At 42.5% G+C, this 25,114-nt stretch overlaps 1 long non-coding RNA gene across 3 annotated transcripts; it reads left to right on the plus strand.

Moving 5' to 3' along the window:
- Nucleotides 1–207: 207 nt before the first annotated feature.
- Nucleotides 208–13,902, plus strand: LOC135280096 (uncharacterized). Of its 3 annotated transcripts, none has more exons than XR_010347163.1 (3): nucleotides 208–272; nucleotides 5,654–5,822; nucleotides 13,329–13,902. It is a non-coding gene; the product is annotated as an uncharacterized LOC135280096 (long non-coding RNA). The 3 variants fall into 3 exon arrangements; XR_010347162.1 differs by lacking the exon at nucleotides 208–272 and adding an exon at nucleotides 284–2,275; XR_010347164.1 differs by lacking the exon at nucleotides 208–272 and adding an exon at nucleotides 284–727.
- Nucleotides 13,903–25,114: the final 11,212 nt, after the last annotated feature.

The raw sequence follows: 25,114 nt of genomic DNA on the forward strand, positions 1-25,114 counted from the left end.
AGGCCTGGGATCTCTCAGGGAGAATTTTAAGCCTCAGAAGACAGATGCACTAAATAAAGAAATTGCATTTTCCAGAAAGAATATGATCCAGAGAGTTACTGGAGTTGGTGAAAAAATGAGTAGTCTCATATTTGAACCAGCTCATGGTTTTGAGAAACAAATGAGATCTCTGAGGATAATTGGAACTGAAAGATTACATGTGCCTATGAACAGATGGCACCTTGTGGAAGCAGTTACCTCACTGGTCCTTAATGGACCCCTTATTTCAAGAGGTAATGGAGACACTATGCTAGCTTTCATCTCCATGAATAATAATTCTAAATTTAGTCTTGAGTGTGTGAAGGCTTGTGGAGTTAATAAATTGCCTGTCAAATCTCCTGTGAGAATGGGAGGCAGACAGGAGGGAGCGAGGACTGAACTGGGAATGGCCGTGCTGGGCCCTGATGGAGCCCACGCCTCCGTGTCAGGGCACTGAAACCTGGGCCTCGCTTTCTCTGCTGGAACACTGACAAATAAATGCTGCTGTGACAGTTCTGGGCAGAAAAATGCACCTTGGATGTTGTCTTCATTAGGTTCAAGCTGTTCATGGCTCACCTGTCTGTGGTCTTACACAAACCCTTTGGCCTGTCTGAGTGGATCCATCCATCCCAGATAATGCCATGAATCAGAGAGGGCCTCACCAAAAGCTGCATCAGCCCTGCCTTTCTCCTTTGAGCTCTGCTTAATGGTACATCAAGTTTGTGTCATCATTGTGACAATTTGCTTCCCGCAGTGTGAATTCTGTGTCCTGGAAGGCCTGACTGCTGGCTGCGCTCTGAAAACAAGAGCCATCTGCAGGTTGTCCAGCCTCCTCTTTCACCGTGAGATCAGGGGTTTGTACACCTTTCCTGCTCTCCCCCAGGCTGAGGGAATCACCCCTCGGCTTCTCCAAGGCTGATCCATAAACCCGGTGCCATAAGGTCTTAGCACAACAATGCCAAACACACAAAACTCCAGGAGATTTTCTCTGTGAACAGAAGGAAGCTGCACACAAGGCCCTGTTAGAACTGGGGTTTGTGCATCGCTTTAGGGACTAAAATCTAAATAAAGGATAAAGGAACTTCAAAGTTTTTGTGCACTGAGAACCCGTGTGTGAAGACAAGGCTGGTCCCAGAGGTGTTCGGGTGCATCCGTTTGTCTGCGATGGATCCCCACGGGGAGCAGAGGCCAGGGTGATCCTGTGGGCTCCCTGCAGGGATGGGGGAGGATTTGGCAAGCTGAGGGTACTGATGGGCTCCTGGAATGTCTCACCAGCAAAAGCAGCAGTGGTGGTTGTTGTGGTGCTGAACTGGAGAGCTGGAATGGATGGCAGCTATGCTGGAGCAATAGGAACAGGAGGAGAAGAGCAGAGGCAATGAGGAGGTGAAGGTGGCTGCCTCTGTTTTTTTGTTACATCTGGGGATTAAAAATAAAACATACCTCAATTATTAGAGCCACTGCATAACAGCCCTTCAGCTCAACCCTGCCACAACACTGCAGTGTGCCTTTAAGGGACTAATTTAGAAAGTTTGGGGATTTAAGAATCGTTTAGAAATCCTCAGGGTTTCCTGAGGCAGCAGAAGTCTCCCAGGGCCCCATCACTCATGTCCTCCCCCTAATTGGCCCCTCTGTCAGCTTAGCTTCCTCTGTTTTCCAAATCCCCTCCAGAATCTCAGGATCACTGGCAAGGTAGGAGCATCACAGAAGGTGTGCTTGTCCCCTTAATTTATGAAAAATAAAATTGTCACTTCTCTGCAACATGATAAGGGAGCTAAGATGCAAGAGGTTAGAAAGGAATTGAGGGCATCCCCTGCCTTTTCCAGTCTGCTGCACTGAAGAGCTGGAATCCATTACCCAGCACACCTACAATATCTCACATTCCCACACAGATTAATTTTAGGTTGGTCGGCTCATTGCCTTTACACCTTGTGTGCAAGTGTAAAACTTGATCTACAGTGTTTGAATTTAAACAGTCTGTACTGCCAGTTTTTGCAACAGTGCTGATAGGCACAGAGGATTGTCAACAAACAGGCACATTACTTTTATTTCCAATCCAAACACAGCATCCTTCCTGATTCCCTCCTCTTAACCCTTCAATGTGATGGTTTCTTTTTTTTTCTTCTTTTTTTTTTAATTTTTTTTTAATGGCATGCTGCCAATATTATGTGGAGATTTGATTTCTATTTCAGACTCGAAAAGGGAATTCCTGAGATGCTGGAGAGGAGGATGACTTAAAAACCCACAGGTGTAAGATGAGGTATATTGAGTTGACTGGAGGCTGATTCTATTTGATGAAAAATCTGGAGGTTTTGTTTAGTTCCAGAATAAATACCAAAGACCTTTTGAATGTGAAAGCCAAAGTGAATGGAGCTGGTGTGGGTAGGTTTTAGCTGGAAGACACGGTCTGGTGCCCCATCTGGGTAAAGGATGTGTCAACCCAGACAGCTCTAAATCAGCAACTACAGCTCCTGTAATTGCAGACCTGAGCCTGAGCCACACTGCTCCTTGAATAAAAACTGCTCTGGATCCAGGCTCTTCCCTTGGGGCAGGGGTTCACCGCAAGCCAAGAGCAGCCCCAGGGAGGCAGGGCCAGCTGTCCCAAGACTGCAGAGGGGCACTGGAGTGTGCCAGGCTTACAAGCAGAGTCTGGCTGTGTCCTGGAAGCTGGACATCTCTACAGGTACTTCATTTTTCACTAGATTACACGAGGACTGCATCATCTGGAGGTTTTCATTCAGTTTGGTTTTTTCATCCTGTCTGAGTGAAAAATCAGCTTAAAGGCCCAAAGAAGCATGTATTCCAGCTAGGGAAAACACGTCCTTGTCCCTCTACACTGCCCTTACTCTCCTTGGTGTCAGGGCATTAAAAAGCAAAGCAGAGTATCCAAGCCTCAGTCCCTTCATGGTGGGGCAGGACATCAGTGAATAAAAACAGCTCTAATTTCTTCTTCTCCAGCTGCAAGGCAGATTGTGATTTTTGTCCTGGGGTTATTTCATGACAGACTCATCAGTGAGCTGCCTGAAGTGCATGTCTGAGCTGTGGGACCTGGAAGACACCAAGTGGGAAGGTGTCCTGGCTCTAGGTGTTGCAGAATAAGGAACAATGCAGGTCTGTAGACACTGCTGTCACAGCAGTTTACTGCAGCAATAGCTAATTTAGTTTTCAACTAACTGGTCTGGGATTTAGTAGGAGAGAGCAATTAAGGCAGGAGTTTAGCAGTGTGAATGATCCCTCTCTACTACTGCGACCTGACATTACCCCTACCCAAGTTATTAAAAACACAGCAACCCCTAGGAGTCCCCCAGGCCTTCACAGACACCTGCAGTACATCTGTTCCTACATTCAGGAATGTCTACAATGAAAAGGACTCTGGTTCACAGCAGAAGCAGCACGGACAAACTCACTGCTTTGTTTGCTGTGCACAGAGGAGGACAGGGGACTTTATTTCCTGAGGAAGTTTTCCATCATCTTTCCTTCCCCGCCCCTGCTGCTGTGCCTGCTAATGCCTGTGATCATTAGCCATGAAAATGGCACCCATTTGTCTCCTTCTCCACAGTGCCCAAAGTACATTTGGACTCCAGCCAAGGGGAGCAGCAATTCTGTGGACACACAGCACTGACTTAAGAGTATATTCACGAGTGCATGTTAATGCAATTACAAGCCCAAATGAAGCTTGTTTCCCCCTCATAAAGAGTTCCAGCCCTGCCATCCTAAATCAGCAATCCAGTAATTTTTGATAAAACAAAGGGCTTCTTTAATAGGAAGATGCAGTTTTATTTCTTTTATTATTCTGTTCCTTCAGTTGCATGTGTGATGCTAAATGTCTTCAAACAGTCATTTAGCCACCCACAGAGAGAAAGTAGGTTTACAGATTTCCTTGTTGCATAGTTTTGCATCGTGTGCTCCCCAGAGTATTGCCATTTTGTTTGTTTTCTTGCTTGGAGAAATGGATGGATCCAATTTGCAACCCCAACAAAACTGAATAGAAGTTCATTCTCCCCCTGCCCTACTGGTTTTACAGTCTGGTTTGGTAGAGATTAAAAAAATAAAAAATAAAAAAATCAATGAGAGTCAGAAGATACAGTGCACAGAGGAAAAATGCCAGAGTTCTTTTATTGCAAGAGTAAACCTGGAAAGGAAGATACATTTCTTGTGAGTAAAGGAAAATAAATGAGAATGACAAGAGCAATGAAATGTCTATGTAACATGACCCTACAGAAATGCTGAATAAGCTGAGATTTTTAACCTGGAGAAGAGATATAGAGGAACATCACAACAGCAATTGTCCTTTCAAGAGGCAGGGAGCAGTTCTCTCCCAATACTCACACCAAGAACAGCTGGAATTGATGGGCTAACACTGGAGAAAGGCAGATTTAAGATAGAGATTAGGAGAACAGGGACTGCAGAGGTGAAGACAGCAATGACAGAAGCCTGGAAACCACCCTGGGGAAGGCAGACAGACCCCACCATGGCCATCCTGGACACAAATTCACACATTTTCCAGGCATAGGAATGATCTCATGTTGGGCTGGGGGAAACTCCTAACATGATCCTCCTGCTGTGATAGGAATCTCGTACTGAAATGATTCATTTTTTGTCTCCTTGGGGGAAAAAAGCACCTGTGAGGCTGCCTGTGCTCCGCAGATGCAGCTACACCCTCCTTCACACACCTCTTCCCATGCCACCCTTTCTGCCTGTGCCCTGACACTTTCTGCCTCTGCCATTCATCATCCAGAGTTAAAAATTCAAGGGTTGGTTTTGATTATCTTATTACCATGGTGACCAGGATGACTCTCATGCCCATCTGCGCATGGCAGGATGCTGCAAACCTTTCCTTCAGTGCAAGCCAGGAGAATTGTTCTCTGTTTTCCTCCTCACCACTCAGAGCCACCCCTGTGCAGGAGCTGCTGCTGCTGCACAATGCAGTTTTCCATTAAACACCAGGTTTTTAGGGAGAACCAGAGAGTCAAGATCCGAATGGATAGGTTGTCCTCTATGGAAACATGTAATCCCAAACAGGGCTAAGGCAAAGAGTTTTGTTAAAGTACAGCAAAAAACAAAAACAAAAAAAATACAACTTAAAAAAAAAAAGGATGACAGAAATATTGAAGAAAAATAATCCAGATTGGATTAAGATCTGGGAGATGGGTAGGACTTGGGAAACAGCCTCCAAGCAGAGCTCAGAGCAAAAGCTCGGATCTGGCTTTCCTCATTTCATTATTGTTAATGGAATCTCCCATGTCCAAATGAAAGACTAATTTAAGTCTTAGTTAAATATGCCTTGAGTAATTTTTGTGCATTTAAGTCTCAGTTAATCTTCCTTAACTCTTTTTGTCACTTCCTTTGAAAGGAAGATGAGTGTAATTAAAGGAACTGTCAACTTTATTCTAGTCTTAAGAATGTTTGTGGTAACTTTGAAAGATTTGGTCATTATTGCAGACTAAAATCTAGTAGATTAAATGTTGCTGTATCTTAAGGATATGTCAGTCCACCACTTGGAATGCTTTCATTGTGCTCAAGTACATTTGGACTGATTTCAAGGCTTTGTTATGATAAGGAATACTAATATTTTAATTATAGCTGCATTCAGGAAAGATCTTTTATTTAATACCTCCTATTTTTTTTACTCTTCCAGACCAAGCCATGACAAATAGACAATTCCTCCAAGTGGTTTCACCTTGGATAACACTGGCACCCTCTCCAAAAAATGAGGATGGCTGTTCTTGGTGTGGACAGGGATGCACAGAGGAGCATCCTCCTTTTCTGGGGTAACACCACTGAGATTTATGCTGTTTATGCTCCAGGTAAATTCATCCAACCAGCTGCATGTGGGAGAGGCTCAGGAGGTGAGAGCAGCCCTCAGGATTGCAATAATCCATCCCCAAACAGGGGCACAGATCCTCACAAGGAAATGCAGCACAGTCCTGCGTCTGCCACGACAGTTTGGATGCTGTGGGAAGAGCTGAGGTCTGGGTCCTCAACCCCCGCTTCACCCCTCACATCAGAAAACTGACAGATTTATGTTGTGGGGTTGAAATTGTGGCTTCTCCAGTGCGCTCTGGAAGGCTGCTGGCTCTGCTGCAGTGTCTGCAGTGTCATTGTGCCATGCAGACTCAAAAGGCCAAAAGTGTATTTTCGTAGACAATTAGGTGCCAGTCTAAGTAAGATGTTTCAATAGATGCAGATGGTAAAAGAAAATTTCCTTTTTTGCAACAGCAGCTTGTTTCACCCAGCTCCACAGGAGAATTTCAGCCAGAGAGAGAAACAAGGCAGTGTTGGGAAGAAAGTCATGGAGATCAGTGCAAAGGGCACAGCTGAGAACTGCTGTTACTGACCCTCTGATGGGGAATTTGCTTCCACAAGCTGTCTTCAAAGCCCGGGAAGTGCCCCTAGCTGCATTCCCAGGTCCCTGTTGTCCTACTCATGGAGGAAATGGGGAATAAATCCCCAGCTCCTCAGGGATGCCCTTTTCTTTCTTGTGGGCTCATTTCTGCCTCTATCACCTGCTAACATTTGTCATTTCCAGCTTTAGCCAAGCAAATTTCAATCCTCTCTTGTTTACTTTTGATTGCTTTGTCTTTAATGTAGCATACAAGGATTTTATGTGCTTCTGTTTCATCAATGTAATTCTTTTGTTGCTATGGCAATCAGCTTCAATTTTCTTTCGTTCTGGCAATTGTGTTTTTATAGTCTCCTGCTCTCAAAGAGATAAGCTGCCTTGTATATCACACAGACACTAAGTATTTTCTCTATATAGACACAGCCAACCTTTGCTTTAAGACTCTGTTGCTGTTATTTGAGTGAGTAGTTTACTCCTGCTGATGATGACATTTTTATTCCTTTCTGTGGGGTCTGTTTCAAATAGGAGGTTTTCTCAAATTTAATAATCTATTCTACTACTGAGGACATGCAGTGGTGTAAGAGTTGCACTCCTGTAGGCACTTGGAGTCTATGGAAAGAACACATTAAAGCCCTGGAGACAACAGAGATGAGCAACAGTGGTTTCAGCAGATCAAGAATCACCATAAATTAGAGCTCATTCATTTAACATGTTGAGAATAACAGCAGGAGAAAAAAAAAAGAAGTCTTGAGGAAAATAATTCCTAAAATTGACCAATGTATCTGAAAGTTGAATTTTCAAAAATGTAATAGAAAAATATTTATTGGCACTCCATCACTTTTGGTCACAGAAAAAACACTTCCCCAGGGGTTCCAGGCTGTGCCTTGCCATGGATAATGGTGAGTGATGACAGGGGTGCTGCTGGACAAACCCTGCCGTGGGAGGAAGCCAGCAGCAAGGCCAGACAAGTCCAGCACCACTGGATGGTCCCAGTCCCCTCCAAGCCATTAGACAACCTGCTGTCATTAACTCTGGGTGTCTGAGAAAGCATTCATCTGAAAATAACACACGAATTTTCTGAAGTTAAATAGGTAAGCAAAAAAAAGCAAAAGCTGTGCACGCATGCAAAGCAAAACAAGGAATCCAATGACCACTTCCCTTGGGCAGGCAGGGGATCAGCATTCCCAGGAAAGCTGGGCTCCATCCCATAGAGCCATCACTCTGAATGTCCTCTCTTTTCTGCTTTTCCCCCCAGCTTTAAATGCTGAGCATGACACCACATGACCTGGGATATCCCTGGGACAGTTGGGGTCAGCTGTGCTGGCTGTGTCCCCTCCCAGCTTCCCGTGCACCCCTGAACCAGGGGATGGGGAGCAGAAAAGGTCTGGGCTCTGTGTTAGCCCTGCCTGACAGTCATGGAAACATCCCTGAATTATCAGCACTGCTTCCAGCACAAACCCAAAGCACAGCCCCACACTATGAACAAAATCCACTCCATTCCAACCAAAACCAGTATGTGTCATATAAAAATATGTGTACCAAGACCCATGTCCCGTCCTAGGGTGAAAGTGGGAGAATCCAAGCACAGAGAAATTAAAAAGTACAATAAGGTCGCATAAGGAAAATGTTGCAGGATAGAAATTAAATTGAGATCTCCCATGTCCCAACCATCCCAAGTCAAATATAAAAATGGCTAATCAGCACATTTTTTTGCAACCTGCTGATGCATTTGAAAATCAGTGCCTATTTTTTTCTCCCCTCAGAAAGCTTGTGCTGTTCATTGTTAAGCTCTGGAAATGCTCCATACTAAAGTTATCAAGTCTGTCATCTCTTCAGCACAGTAAAACCAGCCTCCTCACTATCCTCTCTCGCAGGCAGAGGGTGGAGAAGGAGACAGAATTAACAAGGACTCATTCTGCCAACGTGCCGAGATATGTGCATTTGTTTGGCCATATGGCTTTGCGATCGTCCCTAATGAACATTGGGTAGCACTAAAGTGGGCTGGTGTACAAAGGACCAGAGCCTGAGGAGTCACAGCCCCTTCCCCCTGCAGCTCCCCTGGGGCACAGGGAGGTCCTTCCCTGCTGCCAGCAGTGACTCCCACACACCCCAAACCACTGCAGATCTCATGGCATGACAAAGTGCACACCAAAATCAGCTCTGGCTGGGTTGGTCCCACTCCCAGCAATTCAGAGTGACAGGGGTTTATTATTTGATAAGCCACGGCCATAATAAGCCAGAGATGGCTGTTTATTGGAATGAAATCCATTATAAATGACACGGAAGCATTTTTTTCCCCCAGCATAAAAACTTGCAGCCCAGATGCAGGGAATAAATCCTGCTGTCCCTGGGGAGGAGATTTGCCTCAAACAATCAGGCTCCCCAGGATCACCAGTCAGAAGCAGTTAATGTTCAGGCAGCACTGCTGTGTGTGCCTGCTCCAGAAGAGTATTCCATGTTGCTTTGGAAGAGAAGGGGCTGCACCAGATGGCAAATCATTAGATATGGAGCACTGAGAAGTTGATTGAAGATGTAAGTGAATAGTATTTCATAGGTTTGGCAGATTTTTTTTTAAATACTACATTTTTGTGCTTTGCAAAGTAGCTGCATTCTTCAACACCCAGGGACAGTGGAGGTGTTGGCCACTTTCTCAGACAGCACCTGAAATAGCTGATATTGGTTAATAGCAAAGAGAACTGGATACTTTCAGACTCTGAGTTTCACCCCACTCTAAGACGGGGACTGAATCCAACACTTGTAGATCCCAAATGGATTTATGCAGCTACTAATATGTTCAAAATCCAGGAACATACTTTCCATGCTGAGAAAAAGTGTTCAAGGTCCCATTGCTGATGGTTCCACATGTTAGAATTATTGAGAGTAATCTCTGTTTGACTCTTCTTGCTGTAGAGTTCTGGGTTAGGTACCTGTAATATTTAGAGAAAGAACTTCTTCATGCATAAACTGGGGCACAATTTAGATTCCAAGGGATTTGCATATTTCTGCATACCAGACAGCTCAGGAATGTATCCCAAGTGGAAATGGAGAAACATAACTCCCTGGCCATGAACACATGCAGTGTGGGGATAGCTGGAGCTATTGGGGAAGGCTGCTTTTCTTTCTTTCCAGGAAACTCACAGCCATCACTATCCACTGCTAATTTTCTTCACATGGAGTTGAGCAAATGAGTGACCATCATTTCAGTGATGTCCTTTCAGTTTAGTGATTCAATCACAAGTGGCTGAGTTTCCATCTGTTCAAGTGAAATAATGACAGAAGTCTAAGATACAAACTTACTTCCTACTCTTCCCCCGAAAAATTATTCCTATAAGTGGCTCACTGCTTCAGAAAAGGGAACATTTCATTAGTATTTATTTTCTGCCTAATATAAATTCATGAAAAAAAAAGGGAAGATTCACTAACCGCTACATCATGACTGTTGTGGAATGAAATATTATCCCATTGTTGTGAAAATGCAGGTAAAGCTTATTTCTCACTGGATAATGATTGTGCCTTAGTTCAACCTAGCACCAGCTTCTGAACTTGGTGGAAACTTTAATAACTGGTTTCAAGTCTTGTTTGAAAGATTGCCTTGTTCTCTATTTCTTCATTGTTCCTGTCACAAATAGCAATTGTCAGGTTTAGAACTAATTGTTCCAAACAATTAGTTTCTCCCGATGGAGAAACCAAGTTAGCAATTAAGAAAAAAGTCTTTGTGAAACTTTTAGTGGAGAAACAAAGTTGCAGATGAAGGAAAAAAAAAATCTTTATGAAATGTCTGATGGAAAAATAATTTTCAAAACTTCTTGATATCTCCCATCCCAAGACTTTTCATCTACATTTGCTCCATTGTATTGAAAAAGTGAAGGACAAATTTGAAGATTCACTCACTACTGTGCAATTATATTACTCAGACTTTGGTTCCAAGAATACACACTGTTATTTCTCTTTTATGATTTACTGCCAGGCTCTTTGCTTGGTTTTGGTTTTGGTTTTGTTTTTTCTTAGAGTGGTTTAGGAGACTTTTGTAGAGATAATTACTCAATGTCAAGTTAAGCTTTCATGCAATCACATTTGTAATATTTTAAGCTTGGTTTGTCTTCCCAGTTATTGTACTACTGATGTGCTCAAGCCAAGCACAGAGCTTTAGTATTTTTATCTCTCAATTCTCTGTAGAAAAACCTCAGATTTTAAAACCATTTCCTCTGGCCTCGGGGAAGTAATGGATTTATAATAGTCTGAGTACAAATGCACACCATCATTTAATAAGTGCATAAGCACAGCTCAGGCAGGCGGGGGTGTTGCAGGTACAACCTGACACGTAGCTACCTGCGATAGCAGAAGACAAGAGCAGTGACCACAGATAGCTCATGCAGCAAACATCAACCTCTCCTCTGCCCACAAATTGTTGTCAGAGGATCCTGATCTGTTCTGCAGCTCCTTGCTACACGAAACTGTTCCCATCCTCATTTTTAAAGCAAAACAACTGTTACCCACAGAACTCCACAGGGACCATAAGCACAATCCAAAAGCCCCTGGGCTGTGAAGTAGCACAGACCCAGGGATTTGGGGTTCGTGCCATACCCAAAATCCATGGCAGAGCCAGCACCTTACTGAGCTCCAGCATAGAAGACCCATCGTGCAGGTGCTCCAGCCCCAAGGCACAAACATCTCAATAATCACCAAGGGAGCCACTGGAAAGCACAATCCATACCATTCAAGCACAACAAACTCCTTGTCCTGCAAGAGCTTCAGGGGTAAAGTGCAGAAGTAATGTCCCAATAAGGATGGATGGTCAAAAAGTCCCATGAAAAATTTAAAAAACTTGACATTTTAGTTACAAAATTATAGTTTTTCTTTGCAATGTTTTCTAGCTCTGTTTGCTTTCCTCAACCCATTTTTAAACTCTGTCTAAGTAGAATAGGCACATTTCCAAATGAAGTGTTCCTTTATTCAAATTTCCTTGGAGCAGAGGAATCGTGAGACTCTTTCTTGACAAGAAATGCGTCTCCTTCACTGGTATCAGTTCCTCTTCATACCATGGCTTGAGATCCAACTGAAATACGTTAACAGCAATAGCACTAAACTTCAAGGCTTAGCTCTCAGTTGGCAGTGAAGCATTTTGTTCCTTGGTTAATTCATTCGTAACATCAGTATGTCTGAAAAAAGAACAGAGAGAAGCATAATTACTTATGGCAATATTTGCTTGAAGTGAGAGTCATTTGTCCTATACAGATTTTTTTCTTCCTTTGCAGTAGAATTTACATTGCAGTAGAAGGAAGAAAGAAAGAAGAAAGTGAAAGAGAGAAGAAAGGCTTTTTTTGTATATATGCTGATTGAAGTATTTTCCGGAGAAAAATAGTCAAAAATGCTTTTAAGTAGTTCTTGAAAGAGCAGCAGCTGTATCAGATAGCCTATCTCTTAGAAATGACCTGGGTTTTTGCTGTAGTTGTTTTTTTTTCCCTGTTTCCTACTGAATTGGAGTTTTCTTGTAATTGCTTTATCCATTCAGTCTTCATCATTGCCAAGGTTTATATTAAAAATTAGGAAAGGAAGTGCTGCTCTGCTCCCTCAGGATCTGATGGAAAATTTTGTTTTTCAACCAAGCACACTCAGCAAAAGGCTTTACACTGCTTTCTAATTTCATTATTAAAAGCTTTGTGATTCTTCCACTGTAAACTGATTTTTGCCCAGATGCAGCACTTCCTCCCCTGGTGATGCACTGACACTACAGCACCCACTCAGAGCAGGGAAACAATGATGTCTCCCTGTGTGGGTGAGGATAACAGGAGTGATAATTTGTAAATCCGTTTCCATTTGTAAAGAGATGGAATGGATGAGTATTAGCCACAGGGGACGTCCAGTGGTTCCAAAGAAACATCCTGGCTTGCTTTCTTGGGTCCACCATTTGTCTTGGAAAGATGGAAAATAAACGCTGGCCTCTCAGCCCTATCAATCAAAAATATATATTTCCATTTATGTAAAAGTCTGAACACAGAAGGTAAGGAATATGTTGCTGATACAAACCTTCTAAACACACCCCCACCCCATGCTGAAATCCATCCCTGGGATCTCTGCCTGAGTGGCTGAGGGGGCAGCTGAATTTGGGCTGTACATCATGGGAGAGCTTTGTTCTCTTAAAGTGGGACTCCTACAGCCTCTGCCTGGTCTCTAGGTTTGGAAGGAGCTTTAAGACTTGGGCACACTACAAAATATCCCCCAGCACCCAATCCTTTCATCTTGCTCCACATTTGTTGAAAGCCGGAAAGAAAAGATGGAGATTTTGGTGTGGCAGCCAAAGGAAAGGGCATTCCAGGCAGCCAGAAGGGGGGATGTGATCTGTGCTGGTGCTGTGCTTCCTCATTTCTTAGCACTTATTTGCAGCTCCCTGGTATCCAATAATTATTGTCCTGGAGGGTTTCCAAAGGCACTTTTCTGTGTGTGAAACTCAGCTAGACACATTCTGCATGGTATGGTCCCCTGGCTGGATGAATATCACCAGTCACATCAGGTCTCTGGCAGAAACTCTGAATTCTTGTTTCTACAAATCCTCTGAAACTTTGGCTGCAGTTCTGCCACTGAACTTTTCTGTAGGGCAGCTCATTTGTAAGAATATGGAAGAAAATATATTTAGAAAGAAAGAAAAATATTTTCACCTATGCTCTGGTTTCCAAAAGCTCTTAAGCATTGGCTTAGCATTTCCAAGAGGATTCAAATGTGTCTTCAGTGTTGTCCTGTATAAGAACACCTTGTATCAAAAACTGGTTCTTGAAACTTTTGTAGTAACATTTCTTCAGCTTTTATTGTTCTTCATAATTGTGAGTCAAAAAAAGGGGGAAAGGGAGAAGGGACCAGTGAGACATGGAATTTTATCGTGAAAATATAAATAAATTATATAATCCTGTACAATTAAAAATGTTATTGCTAAATAATAAATAAATACTAAATAATGCATTATTTTTTTTTAAAGGTTAACAGCTGATTTCTGTAGGGAAGCCATGAATTAAACATCATGCAAACAATTAAACTCTGGGAAATAGGATTTCTGATGGAGTGGTCAACAATTAAAAATGAATGTGTTACTCTGCTCCAGGGAAAAGCAGTGAGATGCCATGCTTTCATGCTATGGGGAACAAACATACTGTGTGACTCCAGATGGAAAGTTCTGCAAAACACAAAGCAAATATGCCATGAGTGGCAGAGACTTAATCTGAGGCACTGCTACACAAAAGGCACAGGCAGCAGTTGTCATTTCTGGAGCAGGGACACCACTGGGAGACACTCACTCCTCCCAGCAGCAACCTTCTAAATTCCCCACCTGCACTTGCAAATCCAGCTCTTAACAGCATGGGCACCTTTACGAGCAAATCCTGACTCAGGTCCACCAACTGTGATGGGTTTGTCTGGAAATTGCTGCTGGCAGCCCAACCAAAACACAGCCTCCCTTCATGGACAAAGTCAACAGCTGGAAGACTGCTGCAAGGAGCAGCTTGTTCAGCTAAACACTCCAAAGAGTTAATGTGTTTTCTTACAGCTCTCCCTGAGCAATGCACCTTAAACACAGCACTATGAGCTGCTCTGACATGGTCTTACAGTTCTGAAGCTCATTGCCATGCAGAAATTTCCTTTCATTTTTATTCTGTCTTGTACCTCCCCAGAAACACGTGCTGGGCACCACACATACCAACACAAATAAAGCTGTTTAAGGCAAAACCAAATACCTTCTGATCTGATCATTAATATTTTCATAGCTTCATTTCTGCTGGATCCACCCTGGAGAGGTGTTCTGTTCATGGGTTCAGTGCCAGCATCTCACCTTACTGTGTTGTCCTCTGCCTCCACCTGAGCTGCAGGAAGAGCCAGCAGCCAGTATTGGTTGCCCCCCTATGCCCATTGCTTGGGGAATTGTCTAAATTTTTTACCATGGCCAATGTGCATTTGAACAGATGGTAAATATCTCCATTCCTGCCAACAAGAGTCAAGAAATGCCACTAATATCCATTTAGAATGGAAAAAAGGAAAAAAAAAAAAACAGTTGAGAATATACTCAGGTCTGTTGCAGGTAAAATCTGTCAGCTAATGGGTAGTTTCAAAGTACTTGTACTGAATGGTTCATTAGAAAACTTATCTCTGCTTCAGGTGCTGATAGGAAGAACCCCAAAAGGGCATTTTTTGTTACTGATAAACAGGTTGTAATTATATACTGAAAGGAATTTGATGTATTGTAGAAGTTGAAAGAAGTTGCAAGTTGAAAAGAAATGCTGCATTTTCTACCTGTTTTATATCAGCAAGGCACACTATCATGGAAATTATTTTAGACTTGGCAGAGTTTTCCAGAGAGAAGCAATCAAGATATAAAACCTCACAATGGTTTGGTTCACACAGCCATTTCTCTCAGCTCAGGCAACCTCATTTCTTTTCCCTTTCTACTCTGTAGGGCTTCATGGTTATCAAATACAAACCAGTGACTGAAAAATGGGTCACAGCTTTGCAACACATCCATTGGAGATGCCAAGAAAGTTTTCCAAGATCTTTCACACAGCCATTGCTTGTGGCTTGATTACAGTCACAGATCTGTGCAGAGCTGGCACCCCCAAGACATTAAACTTTCATATGAGACAGTGTGAACAGTATATCAAACACACTTGTTCTCTATAGGATAATCTGAAACACTTTAGCTCTCATCCCCCCTCAGCCCTCCCCTCTGCGTTGTTTCCACCTTGCTGGTTGTAAAACGGCTGTGTTACATTATTCTGTCATGTTATTTCCCAGGACAGCAATACAGGGTTGGCATAGCAGCCTCACATCAGTGACCAGCTCTTGCCTGTGGTGTTGTGACAACAGAACCCAAAACAACATCACTTCTTCAGCTGCTTCCTGGCTTCGTGTCCCAGGGATGTGATGGCACCTGGAGCCATCTACCAGCCCTATTAAAAAAGAATCCCCTCACTGTTCTCATTTCAATAATCATGCAAGGATTCCAAAGAAATTTTAAAGACTGACCCTAAAAAGTGATATCTTTTGCTTTGGGGTGAACAGTGGGATACTACATTCCCTTAGATCACCGATGTGAAAGAAGAATAAAACACTGAAAATCCTCCAAGAGCTGGGCTTAAACCCATTTCAGCTGGGGAGAAGATAAAACAATACTGAAATTAAATTATTCAAATTATTCAACTTATTAATTTTTTTTAAAATTTTCTTTTTGGTCAGACAAGGGAGCCTTGCTCACACAGTTGGAGTTTTAATCCTTTCCATCAGGGTGTTGATTGCTGATATTGATATACAGATATAGTTTCTGTGTACAGGTTTATGCAGTGTGGGGCTGAAGAACCTATTTGCAAAAGACTGATCAAAGTCTGTGAACAGACCTGCTCCCACAAAATGATGAGTTGTGTCCCTCTGATGCCGTTAAGGTTTGGACCATCAGTTTAAGCCACAGAGTATGAGTTTGGTAGAGCCAGGCTGAAATCAAGGAGTTCTGCAGTACTTCTGTCTTCATTAAATAGATGATGGATTTCACTATATCATGCAACAGTGAAAACAGCACTAGAGATCCCATATTTTGTGTCGGTGAATAATTTGCCTCAAGGTAGATACAATGTGGAAAGAGCTCTTGTATGTTCTTATCCTTGGATAAACACCAAGCAACCTTTTCATCGACTCAAATCTTCTAAGAAGGTTCAGACAGGTTCTAAATCCTTATTCCAACCTTCAATATTCCACTTACCAGCACAAGCAATATTTCTCCACTCACTATATTAAACAACAGACACTCATCACTCCATTGGAAGAATGCTTGAGTGGATTTTGAGCCTGGACTGGTAGATTTTCATTCCAATTTCTAGGACCAGATTTATGGTCTTGACAGGGAGTGGGTGTAACATTTTTGTCTAGTCATTCATATCCTGTTTTCTCTTGAGTAGAATCTAGCAGTTTATGTACTCATCCTGTGACTAACTGTGAGAGCTTGGCCAAAATTTCCCTCCATTGTCCAATTCTTAATTCAGACCTCTTTACTGTACAGCATAGGTACCCACCTGTTACTACATCAGCCATAATTAAGGTCTGGGACAGGCTCTGGGGTAATTTGTATTTTCAATTCAAGACCCAGCAGGATAGGGAAAAACATCTTCCCATGAGTCAGAACTTGGGCCCAGACTACTCTGTAGTCAAGTGAAGCTGCCTGGAAGTGGCTTTGAACAGCCCACTCCCAAAGCTGTCTCTCTAACAAGCTGAACCAGACCAATCCACCTCCAGAACCACGTCCTTTCCAGTTTCTTTCAAAACAGGAAGTAATTCTGTAATTTAAATGAGATCAGAAAATTGCTGTCATGGTATCATGGAAATTTCTGATGGGATTGTCTGCTCTGAAATGTACAGACCACACCACGAGCTTCTGCTGCACCAGGGGCTGTGATGCTTTTTAGATGGGGTAAGAGGGATGGCTGAGTGTGGAGTACAAGGACATCAGTAAACCTTGCAAATATCAAAAAGATGGGTGACACAACCACATGACACTTGATGGGAAGTGGAGTGCATGTAGTGTTCATGCTTATTTCCCCCAGTATAGATTTGGAGTCATATCAAACCAGTTCAGCAAACAAGACTCCTCTCAGTGCCTGTGTGTGGTGCCCTTCAGCAGACGAGCTGTGCTTTCCCCTCTGGCTCCTCTGGACACTTTCCAGAGCCATTTCCAAGCACAGCTAGAGAGCCCTTCCTTACACAGCAGGAATGGGATGGAACAAAATAATTCCTCAACTCTTCTTTTGCAGCCAAAGTCTCAGAGGAGCACAATGTGATTATAATGTTTGAACCTTCCAGAGAATGACAAAAATCCCCAGCCTTTTGAGCCTTTCATCCCAGCCCAAACACTGGTGCTGCAAGTCACAGAAATTCTAATATGACAGCTACCAATGAGGCCAAAAACTTTCTCTTGGTCAATTTTGTTCTCAGCTGAGATAACCCAAAAACATTTCAGGTGTTAATTGTACAGTGCTCAAACTGAGCAGCTCAAAACAGAGTTTTATGTGAATGACATTTATTCATTTAATAGAATGTTGTATCATACTTGCTGAAATGCCCTTCACTTAATTCAATTTATCGAATTACCATAGTTTTGACAATTGGAATCCCCTATACAGTGCTCAAGACTGTGCTTTCAAAGATACAATGTCCATATGGTGATTTTTGCTCTAAATTTCATAATTACACAGCTCCACACCATTTTCAAACCATTTGCTAAGCATGGTTGAGTTTATCATATTCAGTTACCTCCCCTATTGCTGTGATGCCTTTTCAATCAAAAGACAGGAATCTCTTATTTGCAGCTCTTTTCTCCCAACAGTTTAAAAAAAACCCATAGGTGACTCCTTCCTGAACTCAGCTAACTAAATATCTTCATGTTCTATTTTCTCCTGCCTGAAAAATAAACAAATGTCTATTTATTTTACTTCGATAAATAAGTTCATATATAGGCTAACACAAATATTTCAGTTGATATGAGTGTTGTATGAGCCCATTTACCATTCTTTTGGTCTCTACTGTATATGAGAGGGGGTAGGAGCTTTGAGAATAAATTCAAGATTAATAGAAAAGATTAAAAGAGGTTGAGTGAGAAAGAATTATTTTCTCCCATGTCCAACTGTTCTGTGAGGGTTTTTTGCTCTTGTACAGAGAACATTTAGATATTCCTGTCAGAGACTGCACCTGCACATAAATGCAACCACTTGTCTGCATGACTGTGTATAATGGATTTTTAGCAGCACTGTAAAAATTTCCTTACAGCTACTAGCCTGTGACCCAGGCTCATTTACAGCTCTATCCTGCCTGCTTTTCTCTTGATTTAAGCTTGCAACAGCTTTCTCTAACAGGCCTGGTTTATGCCAGGTTAAACGAAAGCTGGCTCAGCAGCACCTTGCAGGAATGCTGTCCCTGAAAACACACGGCTACAGCCAGCCCAGCTGCTGAGGACAAATCCTCTCCCAGAGTGGCATGGAGCAAAAGCAACAGAAAATCCTCCCCTATGGCTAAAGGAAAACACCTCACCCACAGCTGTATTTCCCCTAATCATGATTTTGACCCTATTCCTGCTGGGATTCCTGACTTCTGACTGGCAGCCCATGGATTAAGTTGCAAATCGTTGGACAAACTAATCAGATCATTGGTGAGAACAGTCCATGGAAGCTGGTGTTTATCAAAAAGCAGTAAAAGTAAAATGCAAAGAATAGTATCTTTACAATAAGAAAAGCAGATTAAAAAAATCAAATTTACAATTAAATATATATGTTCTCAAATTGGCACCTCATTTGTTGTGATATAAGCTACCTGAATGATGCCATATAGAAAAATTTGTAGAGGAAATTAAAGGTGTTTTCCATGTACTCATTTCCCTTGAAGATGCATGTATTCTTAGAGCTCTGGTAGTTCAGCTTTTACAAAATAATTTAAAATCTTTCAATAAAAGAGTTCTTCGGAAGGGCTTTGCAACACTATTTCTGACAGGGACATAAATAAGAAGAGCAAAGAGGTGACGGAGTAGGAAGCACTGGTCACAATGTCAGCTGTCCCTCCTCCTCCTTTTGTACTCCCTACAGATTTGAAAGGTCAGAAAGACGTGGAACATTGCAGATGTCCTAAGAAAAATGGGTAAGAAAGGTTAAAAAAAGTTTGGTTGCCAATATACTTGAGAATTTCTTTTCCTTTTGCTTCACAAAGCATTGAGCTGTCTGGGTTTTGTGGGACTCAGTACTTTGTGGCTAACATTTGCTCTGATTGGTTGTGCCACTGTATAAAACCAAAAGGAAAGTTCACCTTTAAGATACATATTTTTAGCAGCTGACCTATATGGCACAAAGTGTTGACAAAATTCATTTTTGTGGCAATAGACTTTAAAGAAAAGTTTTTCTTTGTTTAAAAAAAAAAAAAAAAAGGTAATCTCCTTTAAATTACGTTCAACACAATTTTTCTCAATTCCTTGGTGGAGGAAACTATCAGTCAGAGAAACTCCTGTTCCTTTTGTCTCATCCCCCTACATATTTCTGCATTACCATATTTATTCCCATTCTCTGTTCTTCACAGAGGAAATCTTCTGTTATGTCAAACAAACACATTTTAAAGAGACTTGCTTTTTATCAAGGAAAAAGTTCTTTAGTCAAGGAACATTGACCATAAGGATTTCTATTTCTTTAAATCTTAAAATGGAATAAAACTACTGAACAATGGCAAACAGCAAATACAATGAGGCTCTGAACAGATTTGTGGCTGGACCTTAATCATAAGAAAAAATAATGCTGCCACAAACTGAGGAAGACAAAGAGCTCATTTGCTGTACTGCCTGGGCAGAAGCTGCAAATGTGCTGCAAACCCTGGGGAGCTGGAGTGACAGGAGATCCTGGGAGCAGTTTGTATGCAGGAGATGACACCAACCTCCCCAGCTGGGTGGATGTTGGATTTACTCCAACCTGTGCATAGCTGAGAGTCCCAAAACCTCCTGACAGCCTCCACAGGCTGTGGTGCCTGCCTTCCCTCCCCAGGGAAGGGCTCAGGGTGTCCAGCAGCCCTGTCCAAGCACAGACACCACCAAAATGCAGAAGGCACCTTGAAAATGTCACCCCAACCACGACCAAGGGAGGACAGACCCAAACTAACCGACCCACCCCCAGATGTGTCTATCCCACTGATCCTGGAGCCTCCCAAGAAATCCTCTAGCTTCCCTTTGAAGCCCAAAGACAGGGAAAACTGATTGCTGCCTTGGTCCTCTCAGCAGCTTCCCATCACACCCCTTGTTGTGGAAGCTGTGCTAAAACTGCTCCGACGCTGTGTGTTGCTTAAGAGATGCATTTTGGCCGCCCCTTTCCCAGCATTTATATCTCTGTTACCCAGCAGGTGCAGAATACTCAGGTCTGCATCAGCCCTCTGGTTTGCTTTTCCACGAGCTATCAGCCCCAAGCTGCAGCTGCACTACCTGTCTGGACTGAAATTAATCCAAATCTTCTGTGCGTCAGTGTGGGGGCAGAATTGCCTTTGCTCAGCAGGCTGCAAATGCACTCCCCAGTCATCCAAAGCTCTGCCTACAGCCAGCTCTAATTTTACTCTATTTTGTTTATGCTGGAGTGGCTGGGCTGGTATTTTTTTTTTTTTGTCCCTTCCACTTAATCTACCTTTGTCTTTCTAATAACATCTTCTAATAATATCTTCAATCCTGATTTATTTATAGCTACTGCCCTTTTATTCAGGTATTACTGCTGAAAGTGTTCTAAAATTGAGTCCACTTACTGGGAAGGTGCCGGGGGTAAGTCACTTATTTGTGGGTTAAGTCTCAGATTTGAAATACCATTGAGATGGATGGATTTTCTGTGTTTTTCCTGCTCCTAGTCACATTGCAGTCTGCATGGGAAGGGATTGCAGGGGGGGGAGCAGCGTGGGTGTGTGCCAGCATGTCTTTCTGAAAAACTTACAATCTCCAAGGAAAAGTGACTGATAGAGTGTCTTTATTTCCCTGACAGGTGGTACTTAGCATAGGGAAGTTGCATTGGACATGCTCAGTCCTTTCATGCTCCAATTAAAGGAAACAAATGGTCAACAAAAAGCACAGGGAGAAATCCATCCCAAAAATGATTTAATGTGCCCAACTCAGTTTGCAAACACTGCTGCTTGTTTGTCTTTTTTGGTTGGTTTTTTTTTTTTTTTTTTTTAATGAAAGATCTCCTCATGAGATGTTGTAGCAATGTGACAGAACAAAGAGACATCTGTGACTTGGCACTAAGGTAGGAAGGGAGCTTCACCTTGATCTCACATCCTGGGAGAAGCTAATTTCTCTTTCTACTACCACTGTGGTCTGTTTATCTTAGACATGCAAAAAACGTGAGCATGAAGCCAGTAATTTCTCCTTTAGTCCCAACACAAACTCTAATGAAGCTAAAATGAAACATTTATTTAACCTGTATTGGTGACCCTCCAGAGAAGCATTTTCAATACTTCCTCCAAGCTCTTGGTCCGTCTTTGTTCTTCCCACTGGAATATTTTTGCTTTTGTTTTTCCTCTTCAATAGGCAGCTCCTATTTGTTGATATTATTGGATGTTATTACCTAGGAAGTCAGCACCTGGTCCCAATATCGGGAGGAAAAAGCAGCAGAGCTGAATGGAAGAAGGAATTTTGCTTCATCTGTTGTATTTCAGCATGAAATATTTGGCATGAAATTAAGATTTAAAAAAACAAAATTTCTTTTTGAACACCAAATGTAGGCTACAAGAAAAATTAGCTTTCATATAGAAATAGTCTTAATTATTGCATAGGAGCTTCACGTCTGCCAATGTCAGTCAGAATGAATGAGACAACATATTTCTGCAGAACATCAATATTGCAAGTACCAAAACAAGCCCAAAATTCCCATGAAGGGAATTTCAGATTTTTGTTACGACAGGTATTTAAGTCTCTCTTGAAAACTAGTAACCAAAATATCCTTGCAGTGGGTTTTATTAAAACCATTCTGCATGTGTAAAGCATAGAAGAAATTAAAACTAAAAAAAAAAAAAAATTAAAACAGCATTTCTACGGATTCCTTGTTGAAACTAAGGAGAAAATTGCATGGGTGGAAAGCAGAGGAAGAAGAAATTTGGCACTACAGGGGAGGCCCCAGCACATGGAGAATGTGGTGATAGGAAGGGTTTAACAGGAAAAAAAATAAAAAGAAAAAAATAAGAAAGAAAAAATAGACTTCAGGAATATGTTAGGCTCTCAAACCTTAGTGAGGGAGAACTGAACTCGCAAACTTTTGGAAGAGTTTGGACTGTTAGCAAGGAGACCATCAAGTCATTCTGGTGAATTTGAGCAGATATTGCAAGGCAGCAGTTAGACATTTTCAACTCAGCTTCAAGGTCAGCAGAGCTCTTGTGACAACATTCATGGAAGAGCAACAGAGAGGCGAGGATTTTGTATGGATTCTACTATGGCCAACCATGAGAAGCAGCAGGAGACACCTCTGAATGCAACCACTGCTGCAGCAGGAGCTGCAGTGCTCAGCTGGCACCAGGGGATGGTTTGTCCAGGGGTGCCAATGAATGGTTTATCATGGATCACCAATGGTTTATCCAGGGTACCAATGGATGGTTTATCACGGGGTACCAATGGTTTATCCAAGGGTACCAATGGATGGTTTATCCAGGGTCACCAATGGTTTATCCAAGGGTACCAGGGGATGGTTTATTATGGGGTACCAGTGGTTTATCCAGGGTCACCAATGGTTTATCCAGGGCACCAATGGATGGTTTATCCAGGGTCACCAATGGTTTATGCAAGGGCACCAATGGATGGTTTATCACAGGGTACCAATGGTTTATCCAGGGCAGCAATGGATGGTTTATCACAGGGTACCAATGGTTTATCCAGGGCACCAATGGATGGTTTATCACAGGGTACCAATGGTTTATCCAGGGCAGCAATGGATGGTTTATCACAGGGTACCAATGGTTTATCCAGGGCACCAATAGATGGTTTATCACAGGGTACCAATGGTTTATCCAGGGCACCAATGGATGGTTTATCCAGGGTCACCAATGGTTTATCCAGGGCAGCAATGGATGGTTTATCACAGGGTACCAATGGTTTATCCAGGGCAGCAATGGATGGTTTATCACAGGGTACCAATGGTTTATCCAGGGCAGCAACGGATGGTTTGTCCAGGGTCACCAATGGTTTATGCAAGGGCACCAGTGGATGGTTTATCTAGGGCAAATTTTCCACATGATGGGTGCCTGGTCCTGGAGCACAGGATCAGCTCCTAGGCTGCTGTAGCAGTTTATTTCTCCTCCTCAGCACACTCCCCACTGCAGAATCCTGCACTTCCAGGGCCCCATCCTGCCCGAGTCCATCTGTGGTAGGGGAGGACTCCTCTCCACTGGTGTGAGGCAGAAGTGGCTGGGGATGCCTGCTCAGATCCCTGTGTGCGCTGGTGACAGCCATCACACACCTCCAGGAATCTGTATCTTTCTTTTCTCTCCCTTCCCTGGTCCTTCCTTTTTTCCCCTATCACTGCCAGCCACTTCCAAACAAGAATTTTGTTTTCATTTACAATCCCTTTTCATCTGGATCCTTCATTTTCACTCAGATCCTTCCTTTCCCCATTTCTATGATTTTCAGTGTGACAGAACGACACTTCTGACAAGCAACCTCCCCACCTCCCTTCATTCTGGGGATGCTTTTTCAGCCAATTAATCTAACATCATGTACCATTTAGCTTTGAGTGGCTGGTGTGACTCCTGAAGGAGACAAAATGTGCTGCTGGGAACAGAGAGATGGGGGTGATGGAGAGGACCATGAGGAGGCTCCAAACTGTCTGAATTACTCATCAGGAGGGTGCCAACATGAAAGCCTGGAATATCTTCCTTCTCCATCTCCTTCCTCACAGATGCAGCTGACACGGCTGTCATTATGCCACAGAGCCATTTTGTTATGTGAGTGTGTGATGGGATGAGGGACAAAGCTCTGCTGAAACACTCTCAAGTAGGGATTATGGATGTGTCTGTCAGGCTCCCTGACAATCCCTTCACTTAATTAGCAGGTAGGAACAATACTCTGTACTAGCTGGGGTGGGATTGCTCTTCCCTTCTGAATATGCCTCTCTAAAAAGAATAGACACGTTTTCAAGATCAAAATAAATAATTTGGTTTGAAAAAAAAAAAATAGAAAAAATACACAAATCCACTGTTCTTTCATATCCCCTCTTTTCAGTAACATTTTTGTCTCAATTTGAAATGTTTTATGCTTGAAACGTTGCTGAGTCACATGGAATAACATGAACAACATTCTAGAAATTGCAGCCAAATTTCAAACCCAGCCATTCTACCTGCTGAAAGAATTTGGTTATTTTTCTTTGATGTTTTTTTTCCCCAGATTATAGTTTCATTCAATTTTAACTTGTCCTAGAAAAAGCATCCTCAGCTTGCCCTCAGAACCTCCTGCCCTATAGTGTTTGGACTTCTAGATTGTGTTTCCAGATTTTTAATCTTTAAAATTCACATGGGTTAGAAATGCTCTCTTCCTGCTGTATTAAATGACATAATATTCCAATTCTATAGATTAATTCCTTAAGATTCATTAATTGTGATTGGGACTCATCACTGCAAACATGTTGACAAAAAAGACTGATTTCTTAGAGCATCTTTTTCCCTTGGCAAAAAAAAAAAAATCAGTTTAAGAGCAGTGTTGGGTCATCACCTCCCCGATATTAGGCATGACAAGAACAGTGGGATTTTAGCAGCGCTCTCCTGGATGTCACAGCTGTTCAATGATCCAAATCTGATCACTCTGGGGAAATTTCCCTGTAAGCAACCGTGGCTGTAACCCCTCTGGCAGCTGCCTTGTCTGTGAGCCTCTCTGCACCTCTGCTGCACAACTTCCCATCGTTGTTTTGTTCCTATTAACTTACAACAGATCACTGAGTGAAAAGCCTAAAGGAGTCTGTGCCACTGTGTAGGAAGGACCTTTAAAAAAGCAAATGCTGGCATGTGAGAAGATTTCACAGGCTGTACTACAGTGGCATCAGCTTGTTGAGCTGTTAGCAGTTCCTAATATCAGCTCATCAAACACTGCTGTCTCTGGTTTGGAAATGACAAAGGATTTTGTACTTGCAATGTGAATCTTGAGAGCAACTTGCTTCAAATGCAGACAGAATGTCCTCGCCCCTTGCACTGGAACAGGGAAATGGAGTCGGGAAGCAGCTCTGAAGGATGCTGAGCAGGGATGTGTGCAACACT

This window comes from Passer domesticus, chromosome 13 (genome assembly GCF_036417665.1).
Source record: "Passer domesticus isolate bPasDom1 chromosome 13, bPasDom1.hap1, whole genome shotgun sequence".
Lineage (NCBI taxonomy): Eukaryota > Metazoa > Chordata > Aves > Passeriformes > Passeridae > Passer > Passer domesticus.